At 43.6% G+C, this 20,799-nt stretch overlaps 1 long non-coding RNA gene across 1 annotated transcript; it reads right to left on the bottom strand.

Moving 5' to 3' along the window:
* Window positions 1–1,823: 1,823 nt before the first annotated feature.
* LOC310706906 lies at window positions 1,824–14,399 on the bottom strand. Its single transcript, XR_014526241.1, has 2 exons — window positions 14,269–14,399; window positions 1,824–2,136 (listed from the first exon to the last, which is right to left on the bottom strand). It is a non-coding gene; the product is annotated as an uncharacterized lncRNA (long non-coding RNA).
* Between the last annotated feature and the right edge of the window lie 6,400 nt (window positions 14,400–20,799).

Below are 20,799 nucleotides of genomic sequence, written 5' to 3'. Positions count from 1 at the left end.
ATACATATTAACTGTACTTGATCCAATCTTGGTAACATTGTTAGTGACTTCCTCAAATCCCCCTGGCAGAATTTCAGTGTATATCATTGTAACAGTTTTCCAAAACCAATTTTCTTATAAAATTAACTTTCTCACTTAACATCTTTCTTTGTTTTCATTTTGACTTTAAACATATTATTCTCTAACATCACATATTTAAATCCTAAGCCTATCTGGTATTTGCAAGTTTTTTCCAATTAAGTTATCTTAGCATATTTAACTAAATAGTCTTTGAATTTCATCCATTCTTCCTGGTACTCCTCCTCCTTCTGGTTGTGGACTCTTCCTGTCAGGTCGGCTAGCTCCAAAAAGTCCATCATCTTCATCAAATAAGACAGGAAATGTAGATATGAACTTTTAGTTTGGATGGAGCATAGAGAGAAGTGAGAGTGTGTGTAGAGGATAGTTTACTGTACAAATGTTCCTTTTTTGAGACAAGCGTGGCCCCATTATTTAAGCATAATAAAGCTTTTCTTCTTGCAGCCAATGGTAATTTCTTTATTGCATGTTAAATTTTCATACCAAAATTCCCAAAAACACTCTTGATTTTCTTTTTCAGTGATGTGCATATTTATTTAAATTTGATGAATTAACAGACCCTTTTAAACAATAAGCAATTAAATAAATTAATGGGCCATTTTAAAAGCAGGTGATTGATCTACCAAAATCCTTCATTCTAGCTTTTGGAGGAAGCTCCCAGAAGGCAGCTTCCAATGAAGGCAGTTTTTAAAGTTACTAATATGACAATTCAGTCATTTAACTTTTTTTTTTAAAAAAAATGTTACCAGTGGAGTTCCCAGGAAAGTCAAGAAAAGGCTTGGAGAAGCAAAAAGGATTTTAAGGTATGTATGAAGGCCACAAGAGAGGAGTCCTGTAACAACAACAACAACAACAACAACAACAACAACAACAACAACAACAACAACAACAACAACAACATTATTTGCACCTCACCCATGATAAAGACCAACAGCACCACCTAGTGAATCTAGGGTTCTGAACCCCTGAGAAGAATGCAATAAATAATCAAATATCCTTAGTTTTATCTCCAGTCTACCTCCTGAGCTCCTTTCACGATAGTTCAGTTGTTCTGAACATGACAGTTCTTTCAGAATGGAACTATCCCTTAAATAACTTTCCAATTAGCTAGCTGGACTACTTTCATCAGAGGCAGACCATCTAAACTCCATCTAAGGAAGGAAGGTGGCTTTTACCCAACTCAGTTCAAATATTCATTTGAGGAGTGCGAATTTGGTATTTTCTCATTAACGTGCAAAAATTACATTTCTCTCCCATCCCTATTCAGAAGACTTCCTGGCTGTCTGAACTTCCTAATTTGAAAAGCCCCATAGGAGATGTTAACCACACAGTGTCTTCCCTGGAACTCAGATTGAATCATAGGAGGTTGGTTACCAAGCATCCGAGATCAGTACACCCCATTTACCTTTTTTAAAAAAATCCATATTGGTTTCTTTAAATTCATTATATATCATTTCCCAGAACGCTTTTATATCCATATTGGTTTCTTTAAAAGTAAAAAGACTTCAAGTTTTTCAAAAGAAGGACTACCAGTGGCTGGGAACACAGAAAGTAGCCTCTCCATTTCCCCCTGCTTCCAAGGAAGTCCGGTGGAGGATGGCATGGGATTTGGGGGAAATGTGGACACCGAGGGCAGGTGTAGGATACAGACTGCTGGTGAGATTACTTGCAGAACACTCACCAACATGCTCTGGCAACATGAAAGCAACAAAAATATGCACTTTAACAATAAGAATTTCACTTCCTTTCTTCCCAAACATAATTTATTATCTCATTAACTGTGAGTGAATGGTATAAAAATAAAAATCAGTTTGTTTGTGTGTGCGTGTGTGTGTAGGGGAGGAATTTTTGGAACAGCACTGGTTAGAATTGTCAATATCACTGTTGCCCTGTGGTTGCAGTGCAGGCAAGAGGAAATGTGGTCCCAGCCACCAACAAGGAAGTCAGGGGCTGCTGCAATGGGCCAGCAAGAGCATTAGCGAGGGGCCTGGTACCACAGCTGTCAGCTAACGGACCACCAGCTTCATGGAGTTTCCTTCCCCTTCCACTGCAGCAAAGCTAGAAGTGAGAGGAAGAACACTTTGGTTAGAGAATCAAGAAAATCAATCAGAGGTCGCAGACAGCTTCCTCCCAGCAAGAACACCAGCAAGGGGTTCCCTAAGCAGATTGAAATGCCTGGTAAGAACTCACATTCTCAAGATGCCCACCCTTCCTCTACCTTTGTCCTCCATTCCCTTGTGCATCTGCTTTGTTTAGTTGGGAGGCAGCGATGGCCGCCAACCTAGGTGGCTTTGAAAGACGATTAGACAAATTCCTGGAGGAGAGGGCTATTGATGGCTACTAGCCATGATTGCCTTGCTCTGCCATGTCAACAAACTGGAGGCCAATGGTGCTTCTGAAAACTACAGGAGGTCTTGGCAGGGGGTTGGACTTGATGGCCCTTGTGGTCTCTTTCAACTCTATGATTCTATGATTCTGGGTCCTGCTTGCTGGTTTCTCACAGGTATCTGGATGCTGGACTAGGTGAGTCACTGGCCTGACCCCACAGGCTATTCTTATATTCTTATGCTCTTATGTTCTTATTTTTTGTTTATGCACAGATTCAGGTGCTGTTGCACTACAACTCTCATTGGTTCTCCAGACCATTGGCCACATTGGCTGGAGCTGATGGGAGTCCAAAAATATCTGGAGGACCACGGGTTAGCAGCCTCTGAGGTATTGCACCTAGTTACTTTCAGCACTCTAGAAACAGCAAAGTGTGATGAGGAAGATGTGGGGAGTGCATCATCACTACGAAACCTTCACACTGGGGTGGTGGGAATGTCTTTGGAACCAAGCCTGGGATGAATGGTATATCAATAAAGTTAAATACTGCTCTTCAGACTGTGCAATATTGCCAAACAGAAAAAAGAATCTGCCCCCTTTTAAAAGAAAAACAAAACAGCAAAATAAGACCTTCTGTAATGCAACTTATGCCATCAACAAAGGGACTTTTATTTTTTCAAAAGTTTACTCATAGACTTAATTAGATCCACATGGTTATAAATGTGCATCCTTTGATTTAATATCTGTTTCCAACTCCCCCATCCAGGCCCAATAAAAACAACAGCATTGCTATTCTCCTATAAGCCAACTGGACCTCTATGCACAAGGTACATATGAGAAGCAAATTAGCAGGGTACATCATTAAATTGGTCATAAAAGGGGAGCTGGCATAATGTGACTATCTGGTTACATTAATATGCTTCCTAGCATACTTTAGGAAATTAAAGGAAACATCACTCCATAGAAAAACATTACTGCAGTTTCAATATATCATATAGTGCTTTCCCTTGCCATATGTTCCCCTGTTTTATGGTTGTTTTAGACTTATCTTCAAACCACTTGTAATAGGGCAGAGAAGTCCTCAGTCAGTGTTAAGACTTGATCCTTACATTTTCCAAGTTTCAAAGCAGGTGTCTTTAATTTGAATGGGGCAAAGAAGGTTAAATCTTTGTAAATGTTCCTCACCTATAGAAAGCTAATTCGACAAGACAATTTGGGAACTCTGAGATGAGACTTCCCGCAGCTTCCATTTTCCCTTAACCCTTAAGGTGTTGTCTCCCTGCAAAACGTTTGTAGACATTAAAAACACAGCTCTGACCTAGTGATTTATTGAGATCACTTCCTTATGGATCAAAGCAAGTCTCAAGAATCAAGGTAAGGAGATCCAAGAGCGTTGATGTTGGGAATGGAGCCAAGCCTGGCAATCAGCCTGAAACGAAGTCTAAGCACATGCAAATGAACCAACCATGTATTGCTTCATTAGTTAGCCCTGTCAATGGAAGGGTTGCTGGTTATGGCCACCTCAAGCTTGTGCTCACCAATGCTAATGTGTGGTGTGCTGGCAACATCCTGACCCAGGATGTTGGTCTTTGCCAGGCTGATGGTGAGGTTGAAGTCCATGGAGGCATGGGCGAAACAATTGATGAGTTTCTGCAGAGCTTCCTCAGAGTGCACTGTCAAGGCTGCGTCATTTGCAAACAACATCTCTCAGATAAGAACCTGCCACACTTTTGTCTTGACGTGGAGACAAGACAGGTTGAACAGACCCCCATGACTCCTTGAATGGATGTACACACTGTCTTCAGTTGAGAGGCATATGAGAGCAACAGGGAGAAAAATATGCCTAAGAGAGCTGGGGTGAGAACACAGCCCTGTTTCACACTGCTGGGCATGATGATGATGGTGGTGGTGATAATGACGACGACAACAACAACAGAAATAGAAATTTGTTATTTATACCCCGCCCATCTGGCTGGGTTTCCCCAGCCACTTTGGGCGGCTCCCAACAGAATATTAAAAACACAACAAAACATCAACATTAAAAACTTCCCTAAACAGGGCTGCCTTCAGATGTCTTCTAAAAGTCATCTCCTTCTAAATGTTCATTTCCTTGGCATCTGATGGGAGGGCATTCCACATGGTGGGCACCACCACTGAGAAGGCCCTCTGCTTGGTTCCCTGTAACCTCACTTCTCGCAGTGAGGGAACTGCTAGAAGGCCCTCAGAGCTGGACCTCAGTGTCCGGGCTGAACGATGGGGATGGAGAAGCTCCTTCAGGTATACTGGGCCAAGGCTGAGGCATCAAATGGCAGGACAGAGTCTCAAACAAAGATGTACTTTCCCAAGCCCACATTCCTAGCATGTCACAGGAGCCTTTCTAATCAGCCTTTGGCGCTCTTTCTGCCCATGCCCTGTCCCGAGGCTATACCCCTCACCACCCCTGCTCCTCTTTTTCTGGATTTTAGGCTGCCTTTGAGAGCAGTCCTGCTCATAGACACACTCTCTGATTTGACTCTTGGAATTTCCAGCTGGATGCCCATCTTTGAATCTCATCTGCCTGCATATCTGCCCAGTGGATGCCCTGCTGGGGCCAGGGGCCGCCAGATCCCCTCAGAGCCCTTTTGATCCTGCCCAGTAGCCTACAGTAGCCTAGGAACACCAGATTTCCTTCTAGCTCCCCACTTCTCTATGCAGTTTAAGAATAGGTAAAGACCTCCATCTCTTTCTCCTCACCATCCTGCCCCCTCCCTCATTGATCTAGGCATTGTCATACTGCCTCCTGCCTTGACTCACTGCCACCCTGCTTCCCTTCTGGGATAGGTTTCAGTAACTCCATACTCAGCAGCTAAGGTGATTTAGCTGTTGCTGCCTTTTAATAAACTTTTCTGCGTTAAGTCCCAAAATCTAAGCTCTGCTTCCCCTTCCCAGGGCTCTTACAGGAATGCGCTAATATACGCGTATTGCTAGTTTCTGGGCCAGCTGCATCAGATTGACAGTAGCCTGTCAGACTGTCCTCTGGGAGGAATCGAGCCAGCAGCTGCCAAGGGAGTTTCTCAGACTGGCTTGTTTGGAAGGCAATCAACCAGAGTCCCTTGTTTGGAACTAACAGGAAGCTATGGCTAATTGTGGCTTCCTAGTTTATATCCTTGCTCACATGAAGCAAAGTGGGAGCAAATGTGTTGCATGTGACCACACAAAGCCTATGCATACCTTGGCTTATTAAACTAATCAGTAATAGCAACTTTCAATTTACCAGCTAGTTGGAAAATACTCTTGCATTTCTGAAGCTGTTTCTGACCTTCCAAGTGTCTCCATTTCCCAGGGACAGTCCCAGATTTACAGAAGCCGTCTGATTTGATCCCAGAATGTCCCGCTTTTCCTTTGGATGCCCCTATTTTCATCGGAGAAATGTTGGAGGGTATGGAGTTATCTGACCCCCAAGCCATCTGAAGGCAATCCTGTATAGGGAAGGTTTTTAGTTTTATATAAGTTGGAAGCTGCCCAGAGTTGCTGGGGCAAGCCAGTCAGTTGGATGGGGTATAAATAGTATAATAATAATAATAATAATAATAATAATAATAATAATAATAATAATAATAATAAAATAAATTATGTATACCCCGTCACTCTGGGCAGCTTCCAACAAAATATTAAAATACAGTGGTCTGTTAAACATTAAAAATTTCCCTAAATAGGGCTGCCTTCAGATGTCTTCTAAAAATCTGGTAGTTGTTCTTCTCTTTGACATCTGGTGGGAGGGCATTCCACAGGGTGGATACCACTACTGAGAAGGCCCTCTGCCTGGTTCCCTGTAACTTGGCTTCTCTCAGTGAGGGAACCACCAGAAGGCCCTTGGCGCTGGACCTCAGTGTCTGGGTAGAACGATGGGGGTGGAGACACTCCTTCAGGTATACTGGACCGAGGCCGTTTAGGGCTTTAAAGGTCAGCACCAACACTTTGAAATGTACTGGGAGCCAATGTAGATCTTTCAAGATCGGTGTTATGTGGTTTCAGCAGCCGCTTCCAGTCACCAGTCTAGCTGCCGCATTCTGGATTAGTTGTAGTTTCCAGGTCACCTTCAAAGGTAGCCCCACATAGAGCGCATTGCAGTAATTCAAGCAAGAGATGATGATGATGATGATGATGATGATTAAAATAGGATGCCCCTATTTTCATCAGAGAAATGCTGGAGTTTTGGTTCTGGTGTGTTACTGTACCACGGAACTAAATATATAATATTAAAGATGGCCTTTCCTTTCACCAATAAGTGGTTGCTATCATCTGTTAAATTACGAAAGGGCACACATTATTGTTGTGCAAATTCCTTTCAATACAATCATCAATTTATCAGCTAAACAGCAGGTGAGTAGCCAAGTAAAAATGCCTTGATCCACATGGCTCTGCTCTCAGTGGATTTATTTCCCCCTGTGATGATCTCTTTTGAAACGCTTCCTCATTTCTTAGCAAAACAATGTAAAGTTTCTGCAGGGTATAAAGAGATGTGAGATTATGAAATCAAATGAGCCCATGCTGTCTCAGTAGATTTGACTGTTATTAACTGCCCAAGAGATTCAAATCCAGGTTCTAAGTTAATCCCGTTGCTGATACAGGCATATCTTTCTAGGGCTCTGGGAAGCCAGCTTGCAGAAGCTATCTGCTCTACAAGTTAAAAGCTAACCACTCAGAAGGGTCACTTCTTGTGGGATGAAGCTGGGTCATCAGTTATCCCCCACTCCAACAGGGAAGGAAATAATAACCCCCTTCAAGATACTTTTCATAAGACATCCCACAACAGTAAGTAAAACACAAGGTGTACTAAAATTAGGAAGGAGCTGGATCGTGATGTTGTAAATGGAGTTCATGCAGTGGGGTTCGAAAATCCGGGGCTCCTTGAAAGCTTATCAGAGGCTAATGATAGACTGGGTGAGGGATTTGGGGCATAACATTCAACTTTTAGATTGGGAAAGGTTATGGAAAACAGATTTGAAATTCTCGGCATGTTGTACGCTGAAAGAAAACTATATGAAAATTATGTACAGGTGGTAATTAACTCCTAGTAAGTTAGCAAAAGGGATGCGGGTGGCGCTGTGGGTAAAACCTCAGCGCCTAGGACTTGCCAATCGCATGGTCGGCGGTTCGAATCCCCGCGGCGGGGTGAGCTCCCATCGTTCGGTCCCAGCTCCTGCCCACCTTGCAGTTCGAAAGCACTCTTAAGTGCAAGTAGATAAATAGGTATCACTTTATAGTGAGAAGGTAAACGGCATTTCCGTGTGCTGTGCTGGTGCTGGCTCGCCAGAGCAGCTTCATCACACTGGCCATGTGACCCGGAAGTGTCTCCGGACAGCGCTGGCCCCCGGCCTCTTAAGTGAGATGGGAGCACAATCCTAGAGTTGGACACGACTGGCCCGTACGGGCAGGGGTACCTTTACCTTTTTTTAAGTTAGCAAAGGGACGCGGGTGGCGCTGTGGGTTAAACCACAGAGCCTAGGACTTGCCAATCAGAAGGTCGGCAGTTCGAATCCCCATGACGGTTAGCTCCCGTTGCTCTGTCCCTGCTCCTGCCAACCTAGCAGTTCGAAAGCACGTCAAAGTGCAAGTACCTCCAGCGGGAAGGTAAACGGCATTTCCGTGCACTGCTCTGGTTTGCCAGAAGTGGCTTAGTCATGCTGGCCACATGACCCGGAAGCTGTACGCCGGCTCCCTCGGCCAATAAAGTGAGATGAGCACCGCAACCCCTGAGTCGGCCACGACTGGGCCTAATGATCAAGGGTCCCTTTACCTTTACTTTAAGTTAGCAAAAAAATTATAAGACAAGTACAAATACCTGCTGGAAATGTAAAGAAAAAGAAGATACCTTTTATCATATGTGGTGGTCGTGTAAAGTAATAAAAGCATCCTGGGAAATGATATATAATGAATTGGAAAAAAAATGTTTAAAATAACTTTTATTTAAAAAACAACAACCAGAAGCTTTCTTATTAGGAATTGTAGGTACCGCCATCCCAAAGGAGATGACTTTTTATGTATACGACAGCAGCCACATGGATGCCACTAGCCTGGAGATGGAAAGAAGACAAAGACCCTACCAGAGAAGAATGGCAAATTAAACTGTTGGACTATGCAAAATTGGAAAACTGACTGGAAAGCTCAGGAACCAAGAAGACAAAAACTTCAAGAAAGAATAGGGGGAATTATAATTTATTTAGGAGACCACTGCAAGCAGATGAAAACATTGGCAGGATTTTAACAACACTTGTAATGTAACAGTTACTATGGACAATATGGAGAGATACAAAATGTGAATCATGAAATAATATGCAGCTGAAAATGTTGACAATAAGACCCATGGAGAGGGTGGTGGGAAGTCTGGAGATTCAGAGAAATCTCTAAAGGTGGATATGCATTGTTATAACTTTACGCTTGCAAAATCAAATAAAAACTGTTTTCAAAAAAAGAAGAAATGGAAGCGTATAGGAGGCTTTTCACTTTCCCAGCATGCTGTTGTGTTTGGTCCAATTCTCTCAGACAGCACCTGAAGTGATAAGCTTGTTTCTAGATTGTACCACTTTATGCCGCAAGGGTGGGTGCTGACATGACTGAGGATCCCTGGAGAGGACATTCTCTGAGGCAGCCCCTAAGTTGTGGAACTACTTTCTCACAGGGATGTGTGCTTCATTATACAGCTTTGGACGATTGCTGAAGATGCATCTCTTTAACAAGGCTCCTCCCCCCGTTATTTGTTATTGGTATGAGCTTTCATGTGCATGCACACTTCTTCAGATACCACGAAAGCTCATACCAATAATAAACTTAGTTGGTCTCTAAGGTGCTACTGGAAGGAATTTTTTTATTTTTTATTTTGTTTCGCCTACGGCAGATCAACACAGCTACCTACCTGTCACCTCTCAGAGTGTTTGTTGTGGGGGAGGAAGGAGATTGTTAGCCGCTTTGAGACTCCTTAGGGTAGTGATAAAGTGGGATATCAAATCCAAACTCCAACTCCTCCTCCTCCTCCTTTTTCTGGCTTTTGACACTGAAGATGAATATTGTTAGGACCCACTTTGTTTTTGAAATTAAACTGTTTGATATTAAAACACAATATGATGCAATATTAATGTTGCGTTTTAATTGCTGAAACCTTCCCTGGGACTTTAGGGTGAAGGGCAGGCAATAAATTATTGCAATAACAATGGTTATTATTTTTAATCCTTGTGCATAGAAAATTGCAAGGTTAGAAGCCTCCTTAACAATGAGATTTTTTTCCTTTAGTCTCAGTAGAGATTTTTATTTTTTTGCTTGTTTATGGCACAGGGGAGCACTCAGTCATGTGAACACCCACCTGAAGTATAAAAGGTACAGGCGTACCATTTTCTTTGTAGCAAACCAACCCTAAAGAAATAATAATAATAATAATAATAATAATAATAATAATAATAATAATACATTTTTATTTATACCCCGCCCTTCACTGTTTAAAAACTGGGCTCAGGGCAGCTAACAGCAAATATAAAACATTGATTAAAATGCGACTTAAAAACAGCATACAATACAACATAAATACAGCATCAATGTCAATAAAATTCAAAAATTCAGGGATCATTTTTGGGGGGGTGGGGGAACCACAGTCAGTAAACATCAAATGATCACCAGGGCTAACTGGCCAAGTTAGTCCTACTAGGGCCAGCAAGGAGACCAGGGAAGAGTTTAAATGTGGGGTCCCAGAAGGGTTTCTTCATAGAAAAGGGGAAAGGGAATAGAGGATCAGGCTAATTCAAATTGAAGGTGTCAGAGCTGCTCCCAGATCCTAGCTCACAGAGGATCACGTTAGCCAGCGTTCACTTTATAAAAGTCTTTATTGAGTTACAGTTTCCATTTTCAAGCTGCCGCGTGCAGCTCTACGTCTTATAGCTAGACCGGCGAAGCTCCGTCTGAGTCTCCGCCCCCTGTACACCAACTTAATACCCTAGCCTTACTCCACCTTTTCCGCCTGACCGTTCTTCTCTGGGTCCCTCTGCCCCCCGTGGTCTCTTCCTTCCTGGACTCTTCTGACGCTGACCCCCCGGACCCTTCTGTCTCCTTGCGTCGGGCTTTAGGACCTGGCTCCCTTTCCGGGCTGCTTACTGCGCCGCCTTCCTGTGCATTTGAACTTGGCGCGCGCGCCCAACCTTCCACTTTCCGCTTGACCGTTTCTTCGCTCCCCGATGGAGGTGTGGCCACTCCTGACTCATGCCCTCCCCCCTGCTGCGAGCTGCCAGAGCTCGATACCTGGCGCCCTTCCTCTCCACTGCGCTCTGTTGGTGACGCTGGCCCCGATTTCCAACTGCTGCCCTCTGAACCCCCTCTGGACCCTTCTTCCTGGGGTGTCCCCCTAGGCTCCCCCCTTGCTCTGGCCACTGGCGCTCCTTTCTGTGAATCTTCTGATTCACTGGAAAGACTCGGAGATCTCGGGTCGTCGTCATCACTCATCTTTTCTTCGGACTCCTCCCCCTCGCTCTCTGTTTCCTCCCTTGCCCTCGCCTCTGCTCCTGAACCCCTGACAGAAGGCCAGGCGGAATAGCTCTGTCTTACAGGCCCTGCAGAAGGAGATCAAGTCTGGCTTCTTTAGGGCCCAGGACCTTTAAGCAATTATTATTCATGAACCTAGGGGTCCTATGTGGGACATACCAGGAGAGGTGGTCCCGAAAGTACGATAGGACTCAGGATGGGGCTGTGCAGCTGAAGAAGTGATGTTCTGTAGAGAGGAGTTGGCTCTGATCACAGCCACTGTCGATGAGTTTTATGGGATTCAGGAAAGTATCTGGGGCATTGCTTAAAGGGGTCTCAAGTCAAAGTGAAGAATTAAGGGGTGGATTGGATAAGGGTCTTGGATTCTGTCTCTCCTCCCTCTCATCAAACCCAAAAGGCCTTCAACTAGGACACCTGTTTTCCACTTGCCCCCAAGGTTCTGCCATTTCTCCTGGGATAGGGGGTGTTAAGCTAATATTCCACTGAAGATAAAAAGAACTGTTTTATTTCCTGCTTCATTTTGGATATTACAGAGTTTTGCAAAGCACCTCAGCTCCATCTTCCAGCCATTGTCAGCTAAGGAGGATGGATTTTGGTCCTTCATCATCAGGCATGAACTAAATCCTCTTGCTCCCTTATAGTTGCTAGCTACAACAGCTGCAAGAGGGAAAATCCTGCTTCCTAGTTTTCAAAACAACAGCCTGTCTTAGTGCCGAAAAGACTATTAGTACTATGGAGACTTAACCTTCATTGGCAGAGGAGTTGTCTTTCATTCAACAGCCCTCCTCTATTCATTTTGATTTCTGCCAATCACTTTGTGCCAGACGAAGAAGGATATGTATTGACGGTTCAGTCTCCAAATCCTGCACTTAACATGACATAGTAAATGCTAGTTAGAATCCATTGTTGTACATTACAATACTAGCAAAATGCCTATCATAATGATGAACGGGATGTGTGTGTGGAGAATGGGGGTTCGTCTATCGAAAGGACTGCTGGAGACGGGTGCAAGCAACCACAGGGACATTGTCAGTAAGGCCCATTCTGCTAGAATGGGACACAAAAGATGAGGAGGTCAAATTGGTCATAATCAAATGGGCACAGTATATAGGACATAATATACAATTTGAGGACAGGGGAAAAATTGTGGAAAATAAATTTGAAATTTACAGGTTGTTCTCTTTTGAAAGAAAATTATATGAAAATGATGTATAGATGGTATATTACACCAGTACAGATAGCAAAAATGTACAAAACTGGGTCAAACACATGTTGGAAATGTAAAGAAAAAGAAAAAGAAAAAGAAGGGACTTTTTATCAGATGTGGTGGGAATGGAGAGAAGTTTAAAAAAATTGGGAAATGATATATAATGAACTGAAAAAAATGTTTAAAATGACATTTGTAAAAAAATCCAGAAGCATTTCTGTTAGGGATTGTAGGACAAGACCTGCCAAGAAAAACAAAGAACTTATTTATGTATGCTACAACAGCGGCAAGAGTCTTGATAGCACAAGGATGGAAGAATGAGGAAACCCCCAACGAAAGAACAGTGGCAAGAAAAATTGATGAGCTACACAGAGCTGGCTAAATTGATATGCAAATTGTGGGATAAGGACAACTGTGACTTTAAGGAAGAATGGGAGCTTTTTACAACTTATCTAAAAGACAACAGATTTTGAATAAACATACACAAATTTATTAGTTGATAACATGGTAGATAGATACTGTAAGGATATGTATAATTTTACAACATGCAGAGAATAATATGTTCTGAGAAAATCAGAGAGAGGAGCTGAGGGAAGTCTCTGGGGGGGAAGGTTTGAAGGGGGTGGGGGAAATGAATATGATATGTTTTGATAATCTGTTATGTTGAAATTGTTAATAAAAACATTATTATTTTTTTTATAAAAAAAGACATTGCCAGTAAGGCCCAACCACCCACTGTTGACATGGAGGGCACATTTTGCTTCTAGTTTATTCTCAAGTACAACACATAAGTTCTCTCAGCAGAGTGAAGGACATTATTATATAGCAGAAAATAAAGGGAGCCACATATGTAGAATAGAAAGTAAAGAGGCACACTCAGACATCAGTGTGGTGGTGGTAAAACATATTCTCTGCTCCCTAGTAATCCTGCCCCCTTGGAATCCTGACCATTGAGTATACCCTGCAATTCCATTCTGAAGCTATTTGCAGAGCACTTATTGGGTTCAGTTTCTTAATCACACTTGAGCCCTTTTCAGGCATTCATCTCTCATGCTCTTAGACTCATGTGAGAAGAAAAACAGGGCCACAATCTCTGGCCTAGCCCCCTCCAACCATGCCCCTGTTTGTCCATTTGAGGATGCAGTCAGAAATGGGGAGCCTGCTGTACATGTGTAACCCCCCCCCCACCCAATTTAGGGATTGGCCCTGGTGCATATGGGCAAAATGGAGGAAGAAAAGCCAGAGACTATTATCTGAAGATATGTAAGCCTTCAGACATTATAGAAAACCAAGAGAAAACGCTGAATGGCTTGGATTTCCTCTTCCTACATTGATGCTCTAATATCAGTAAAGAAGTCATAAATCTCCTAAACCTCTGGTGAGAAATATAAGCTGTTTCTGTTTCTCAAGTTTTCTGTTGAATTAGGTACAAACATTTCACTTTGGGAATTATATAGGAAGTGCAAAACAGGAAGTGGAATCCTTCCCACTTCCTGCCTCACCCTCCTTTTTTTTTAACATTCAAAGCTGCTTTGAGGTTGGAAGCACACAAGAAAGTCCCTCACATAAAATTATTGTAAAGCAGAAAATGTCTGAAAATTTCACTGGGAAAACTGAATTTTCAAGAAACCAAGCCAAAGGACAATAAAACCCAACCTCCAAAACAATATAATAGAATGTTAAAGCCTATTAAAACAAACCATAACTTAGGAAACATAACCTATAAATATTTTAAAATAAATATGTACTGAAACCCAGTACAGCCATCCACACTGGGGGGGGGGTGGTGTTAAAATGATATGCCAATACTCGTATTTTGATAGAAGTGCTATGGGTGCCAGCACAAAATGTATTCCATGGGTAGCAGAAAAAACAAGAGGTGATGGTACTCCGTATCGGTGGATAGTTACACAAAAAACACTGTAGCCAAGCAAAATCATGAATAATTCCCATTAACTACTGGAAACTCTGGTGCAAATCTGGTTCAAGAGCACAGAAACATCAGATATTGTCTTGGAAAATTTTCTTCACTGCCATTACTACAAATGCACAGAACAATTTTTGTATCCCTCCACATTTCCATTGATTACACCACATTAAAACAGTGCGCCTCACTCTCACGACATTTTCTGTATTTTCCCTTCCACTTTTACCTCAAATCTTTTCTCCTGTTTAGATCCTTTACTAGTTGTCAACTTCTCTGTTACCTCCCATTGTCACTGTCAAAGGCCAGAGCTGGTAACCTTATCCTCTGTCTCTTGGAATGTGGGGTGACTTCACTATTTGTGTCATAACTGCTGAGATGGATGACATCATAGTGCACAGTGACAACAACTGACATGCATTAGCACATTATGAGTTGTAACCGAAGGGCACTGCTGCTAGGTTATCACTGCCCAGACTGCTCCTTCTGAGAAACTTACCCCTTCTTGCTCGCTGCTGCTGCTGCTGCTGGTGGTTATGTGATGTCTCCAACTTCCTTCAAATCCCACAACATTGTTCTGTAGATGAATGCGCTTTTCTGTCTTAGGCTGCAGGCATAGAGCCAGTCAGAAGCTGCAACAATACTACTCTCCTTGGCTTACTAACTGGCTTTTTATTCAGTGTTTTGAAAACATGTTTACTTTTTCAATACCAGAAAAGAAACATCGTATAATTAAATGTCATTTTAGTTACTGACAATTTCTGGCATGTTTGTCCCTGTTCAAGTTACACCCAGTGCAGGTGCCCTAATCTAAACAGAGATGTGATTACAAGTTTACATTGGCATGTCAAACACTTGTATTGTACTGGCTGGTGCATCACTTGCGGAGCACCAAGTAGGTTTTAAGCTAGCTCGGCTGAAGCTGGAGTCATCTGACATATTTCAGAAGGAACTGGGAAACAGTGGGTTCCAGGGAGCTGGATCTAGACAGCAAGCTTTTGCAGGAAGAGATCCAAGCAGGGCAGGAGCTACTTTGACAGTGTTCGGAGGTGAGCCCTTAAATAGCAAACCAGGCCCCAATCTTACCCCATACCCAAGAACTGGCAGGAATTAAAAGGGATGGTGTCTGGAATCAGCGCTTTGGAAAAGAGCATTATTTGGTGCCGTCAAAGTTTCCTCAGAATCTGAATCTTGATTCAGAAGAAATGAGGCTTCATGCCTGCTAAATTGCAGAAATATAGGTCTGGGGTTTTTGCACTAATAATTTATTTGCACGATTGCATGAAATTTGCAGACATGTCAGCTCCTTTTAAAGGGATGGATCCTGGCAGATTTCAGAAGGACAGATGCAGTGTATTTCCTAAAAACAAAAAACAATAAACACCAACTTTTACAACTTTGGCTTATTTATATATTCATAAAATTTATAAACCACCTGTCAGGGAACTGACATCGGAGCCAGAGGCGGAGGGAAGGCTCCCAAGTGATGCTGGAGAGGGACCCAGCAGGGAGAGAGGCAGCTCATCAGCTGGGGAAGGAAATCAGCGCAACACCAGGGATAAAGGGGGGCAGATGGGGGAATCGGCGAGAGGGCTCCAGGACTCCTCGCTGGACACCAGCGGGGAGAGCACGGGTCCTCCGCTACCCAAACCCTCCCTGCGCAGAAGACTTCCGCGCAGGTAGAGTAGGAGGAGACTTGGCGTCAAACAGCTTTTATGCTGGAAAAGGTTTAAGAAACGCCCACTGACGGATTCTGCTAGTGACTGAAACAGCCACGAAGTGAAGGGCTGTCCAGACAGAAAGGTTTAACCAGGCAACCTAGCCAGGAGTGGCGGCAACTTACGCACAAGCAACCCCTATTATCATTACACCACCCTTCATCTGTAGATCTCAGGGTGGATCACAAAAAAATATCCTAGATTAAAATGCAAAAAGATTCACTTATTCTTACCTCTTGGTTTGTGGGCAATTTGTATGAAAACAGCAAACAAGAGAGAGGTATCCCCAGTTAAGAAATCTGCCAAACTGAGGACAAATATATGCACAGGCCTCCTTTAAATTTTATTTTGTAGTGGAGAATTAAAAGGGATTTCCTTTCCTCCCGATGATTTTGTGGTCAATAACTTTATTACCAAAATGACGCCTATCATTAAGATGTCCAACAGGAAAATAAGCTGCAAAAATTAAGAAGAATGGGTGGATGGCTATTAGGTGATGATGAATGCTTTAAAAACAATCAAACAAACAAGTTTTAGGCTTGTATTCTGCTCAACTGCCACCCAAAGTCACAGAAACTGAAATGCACAGCTGATTTGACAGGGAGTGGGTGTGTGGGCATGTGGCAGAGACAGAAGGACTTGAGCTATTGCGTTTTCCAAGCAATCTCCACTAGCAGAAACAGCAAAGAACCAAGAACAGACTAGGAGGAGGTGATGCATCACTTCAACATCACTTCCCTAAAGCACTGTGATTGGAGATCCCTTGTAATAAGCATCCCCTCTGATTAAAAGTCAGACCTGTCAATCGCAGAAGAGCTCTCCCTCCTTGATCTCCCCACGCTGGCAGTTACCTGATATGGGGATAAGTGTTTTGGCTATTTTCAGACACAATGCCTGCATCTTTTTACCATCCAAATCTGCCCTGAATCTGCTCTGAAGCAGATCCAAAGTGCCCTGAAAATGCAGTAGAGGTCCATGCTTCAACCCTGAATTTATTCATGATAGCTTTAGGATTTGTGATATGTCCAAATCTGATGCACATTCGCGTATGTGTGTGTTTTGTTTTGGAGCAGTGGAATGTGTTGCAACATTCAGAGAAGTGGGAGATCCAATGTATTACTGCGTTCCAATCCACACATCTGTATGCGAGGATTGCAAATCAGGTCAGCTGGGCATTCTGTACCACTGACCCTTCTTTGTAGAACACACCTCTGCCTCAGATTCCGTGGAACCGTGAGATGACACTGTTTGAAGGGAAATGATTTTTCCTATCTTTTTAATTTTCACTTGAGGCCCACCCGAGAGACTGTGCAGGGAGCGGATTACAGTTTCAGTGACTTGCTTTGTAAATTTAATTCCTTATTCCTCGGTTCAGTATCCCTTCTGAAATGTGATGTCATTGCCCTTTGTGTCAGGGAGGTTAATTTCAGATACACCGCACATCCCCAAAGTGCCGCATGAAACAAAAAAACAGAAACATTTGCTTAGCTGTGTTAAATGTCCTCATTATACAGAGGCATGGAAACAGGCCATCAGCCCTGTTCCAATTACCAGCCAACCATTCCATCCATCTGCAGAAAGGTAGATATTATAAGACTTGAAAAGGTGCAGAGAAAAGTGACTCGTAAGTTGATCCCAGGAGCAAAAGGCATGACGGTAAAGACAGCCTACATTTGTTAATCCATATAATCTGAAGAAAAAGAAGGGATTAGGAGGAGCATTAATTGAAACATACCTGATTTTTAACATCTTGATATTATTGGCCAAATAATGAAAGTGGGAATAATTCCCACATCTAATGCTAGAATTTGCGAGCCTTTGAAGAATAACTGCTCAAGTGCCGTTCTAGGCAGAAGGTTCTTTCTGAAGCAGAGAACTGAGCGTTTTGCTATGCAAGGGTGCTGGATCACAGGCAACCCAGAAAATCAGCAAAGTGGGCAGCTGGAACCAGGGGCTGAGCAGATGTCATGGACTGGCTGAATGCAAAAGAGTGGCAGGAGGCACCAGCTGGGGAAACCCCAGTAGAAGAAGGCTTAGACCTAGGGGATCAGAGGTGGGACAACGGTGAGTGGTCAGAGGGACAAGAGGGATAAGCCTTAGAGGAGGAGGTGTTGGAAGCTGAAAATGTAACAGGGTTTAGTGAGCAGGAAGAGGCTGTGGCAGAGAGCAGATCAGAATCAGAGGCTGGAGAGGAGTGGGGTCAAGAGGCAGAGAGGAGTCAAGCTACTGAAGAAGCCAGGAAGTCTCCCTCTCCTGCTGTGACCAGCTCCTGTCCGTCCGTCCCCCCCCCCCCCCGGTCGCCCAGGACCAGACAAGGTATAAAGAGGGCAGAGAAAAAACAGACAAGATGTCTGAGTCTTAGATTGTTTGGGAAGGACCCATGAGAGGAGGAGACCTAGAGAGCTGTGGGAATGTGGGGACCTTTAGTCCTCACAACTTCCTCATTGGGGCAAGATGTATTGGGAAGCGTGGCTGTGCTTAGTAGGCTGTTTTGTTTCTTTGAATAAAGAGTCAACTTCACTGAAGCATGTTCCCTGGCAGCAGAATAGGAACTCATGAGTGGCAAATGTAGTAAAGGTTGACAGTTGGGCGGGCAAAGCTGGTCCTAGAAACCTTTATGGTGCTACTGAGTCAGGGGAAATAAGTGGGATACATCAGCACTTACTCTCCAGATGTTCTGGACTACAACTCCCATTAGCAAAACACAAAATATCTGGAGGTGCCAGTTTAGCCAAGTGTAGAGCAAGGAGAGACTGGGTCTAGCCCCAATGAAAAGGATGGTGCCCTTGAAGAGATATTGACCACCATTTTGTGGGAGACGATGGCCTGAAGAAACAAGTATCAGTGGGCCAACATGTTTTCCTTCTATACTTGATCTTCATCATAATATGGCCTTTCATTAAACATTGCATCTCTCCATTAGTTTGTAATTGCTGTCCTTGCCATACAAGTTATTCATTATTGGATTCAAATTTAGAGTTCCCCCCTCCCATGGATCTGAACAAATTGCAGACAATTGCAGGACCTAGAATAATTGCAAAAGTAATCCTAAAGGATCAGACAGAAAATGAGCTAGGGTTGCCATATTTCAAGAAGTGAAAATCTGGACACAAAACTTGTTGACTTTTTGGGTAAGAAGTTTGGGAGCTATGGGGGGGGGGGATTCGCCCCAAAAAATCAACACTTCCGGAGTTTCTCCTGGACATTTTAACGGATTCCTGAAAATTCCTCCCTATTTTTGTCAGTTGAATCCTAGATATGTCTGGGAAATTCCAGGTGTATGGCAGCCCTATATGAGCACTATCTAGAGATTTTGATTATGTCCCCTGCATTGCATAGACTACCAAGGTGGTATGTGATATTGTCATGATGGTAATTTGGAGCTAGAGGTTTACTTTATGCAGGTCTCTCTGTGACGCTAAAGAAAATGCAGCAGTGGACATCAGTGGAGGTTGTGGCCGCTGCTAATTAATCTTCATTGTGTCCAATGTTATCCTCAATAAAGGCACATTACTTGAAATGGTTTTGTTTAATGACACTGACTTGAGAATATGACTGATAAACACCAGGAAAATCCTCCCTGCATAATGCCGTGTTCTGAATTATTTAAAAGATGGAATAGCTTTGGAGCATGGGAGCCGTGTGAGATATTCTTCGCCATCTGTGCATAACAAGATGTCGGCGCACAAAAGAAGGATCTGAAATATCCAGAAGACCTCATACATTAAGAAGCCTCTTGCAATGCTGAGGTCTTAAAATAGTCCCAGTTCATCTATAGGGTGCGTTCACATTAGAGCACAGTGAAGTTGTTCCCTCTCCTCCTCCTGCATTTCAACAACGCTATGTGGGGCTGCCCCTGAAACTGACTCAGAAACTCCAGCGGGTGCAGAATGCCGCGGCGAGACTCCTCACCGGGGTCCTCATCACCGGAGCACATTCATCTGGTGCGATACCAGCTGCACTGGCTCCTGGTGGAGTACAGGAACAGGTTTAAGGTGCTGGTTTTAACCTTTAAAGCCCTATACGGCCTAGGACCCTCGTACCTACGGGACCGTCTCTCCTGGTATGCCCCACGGAGGAGAAAACAATAACACCCTGAAGATCCCAGGCCGCAGGGAGATTAGACTGGCCTCGACCAGAACCAGGGCCTTTTCGGCCATGGCCCCGGCCTGGTGGAACGCTCTCTCACAAGAGACTAGGGCCCTGTAGGATTTGACATCTTTCCGCAGGGCCTGCAAGACGGAGCTGTTCCGCCAGGCCTTTGGTCGGGGTTCGGTCTGATTCTTTTCTTTCTGTATAAGAACAAGCATTAAAGAGGCCTCCTAGCCCACTCACGGGTCCTTTATAAGACCAATTATAACAATTGGACCTGGAGAATATTAACCACTCTCAATTTTACCCGGGGACTGCCATCTGTCCGGATTTCAATTTGCTCTGAATTAATTTTAAGATGTATTTTAACTAACTGATTGCCTGTATTTATGTTCTTATGTTCTTGTTCTTGTTGTTGTTGTTACGTGGCTTTGATTCCTTACTATTTGTGTACACACCCATGGATGGGGCAGAGATGTCATTACTCTGGGCAAAGGTGTGCTCACACCATGGCAAGAGAAGAATTGGGAACGGCTTAAAGACCCCAGCTGGTGTGACACCAGTTTGAGAAACAACACATCAAACAGTAGTTTCTTATAATGGGGTATATGGGACACAGATGCATTTTGGATAGCAGCGGAAAGGCCGTGAGGGCCCAGTAAATGGGAGGGACAGACATAGGCATATGGGAAAAAAATGGGTGTGCAAACTGTCCCCCTGGGTATGCATCCTGCCACCTGCATAGTTGCTGCATAGACCAAATGGGAACCCTGTTAACTGCTTCCAGTCTAACATCATGCTGCATTCACCTTATGTCGGGACATATGGCAGGTGCATTTTTGTTGTGTTTATCCATGGGTAAAGCAGATGCAGACTCTTGAGAGTCCCATGGACTGCCAGGAGATCAAACCTATCCATTCTGAAGGAAATCAGCCCTGAGTGCTCACTGG

Source organism: Podarcis liolepis (genome assembly GCF_965112155.1).
Source record: "Podarcis liolepis genome assembly, chromosome: 5".
Lineage (NCBI taxonomy): Eukaryota > Metazoa > Chordata > Lepidosauria > Squamata > Lacertidae > Podarcis > Podarcis liolepis.
Note: the sequence above shows the minus strand (reverse complement) of the source record. Positions and strands in the feature narration are given on the sequence as shown.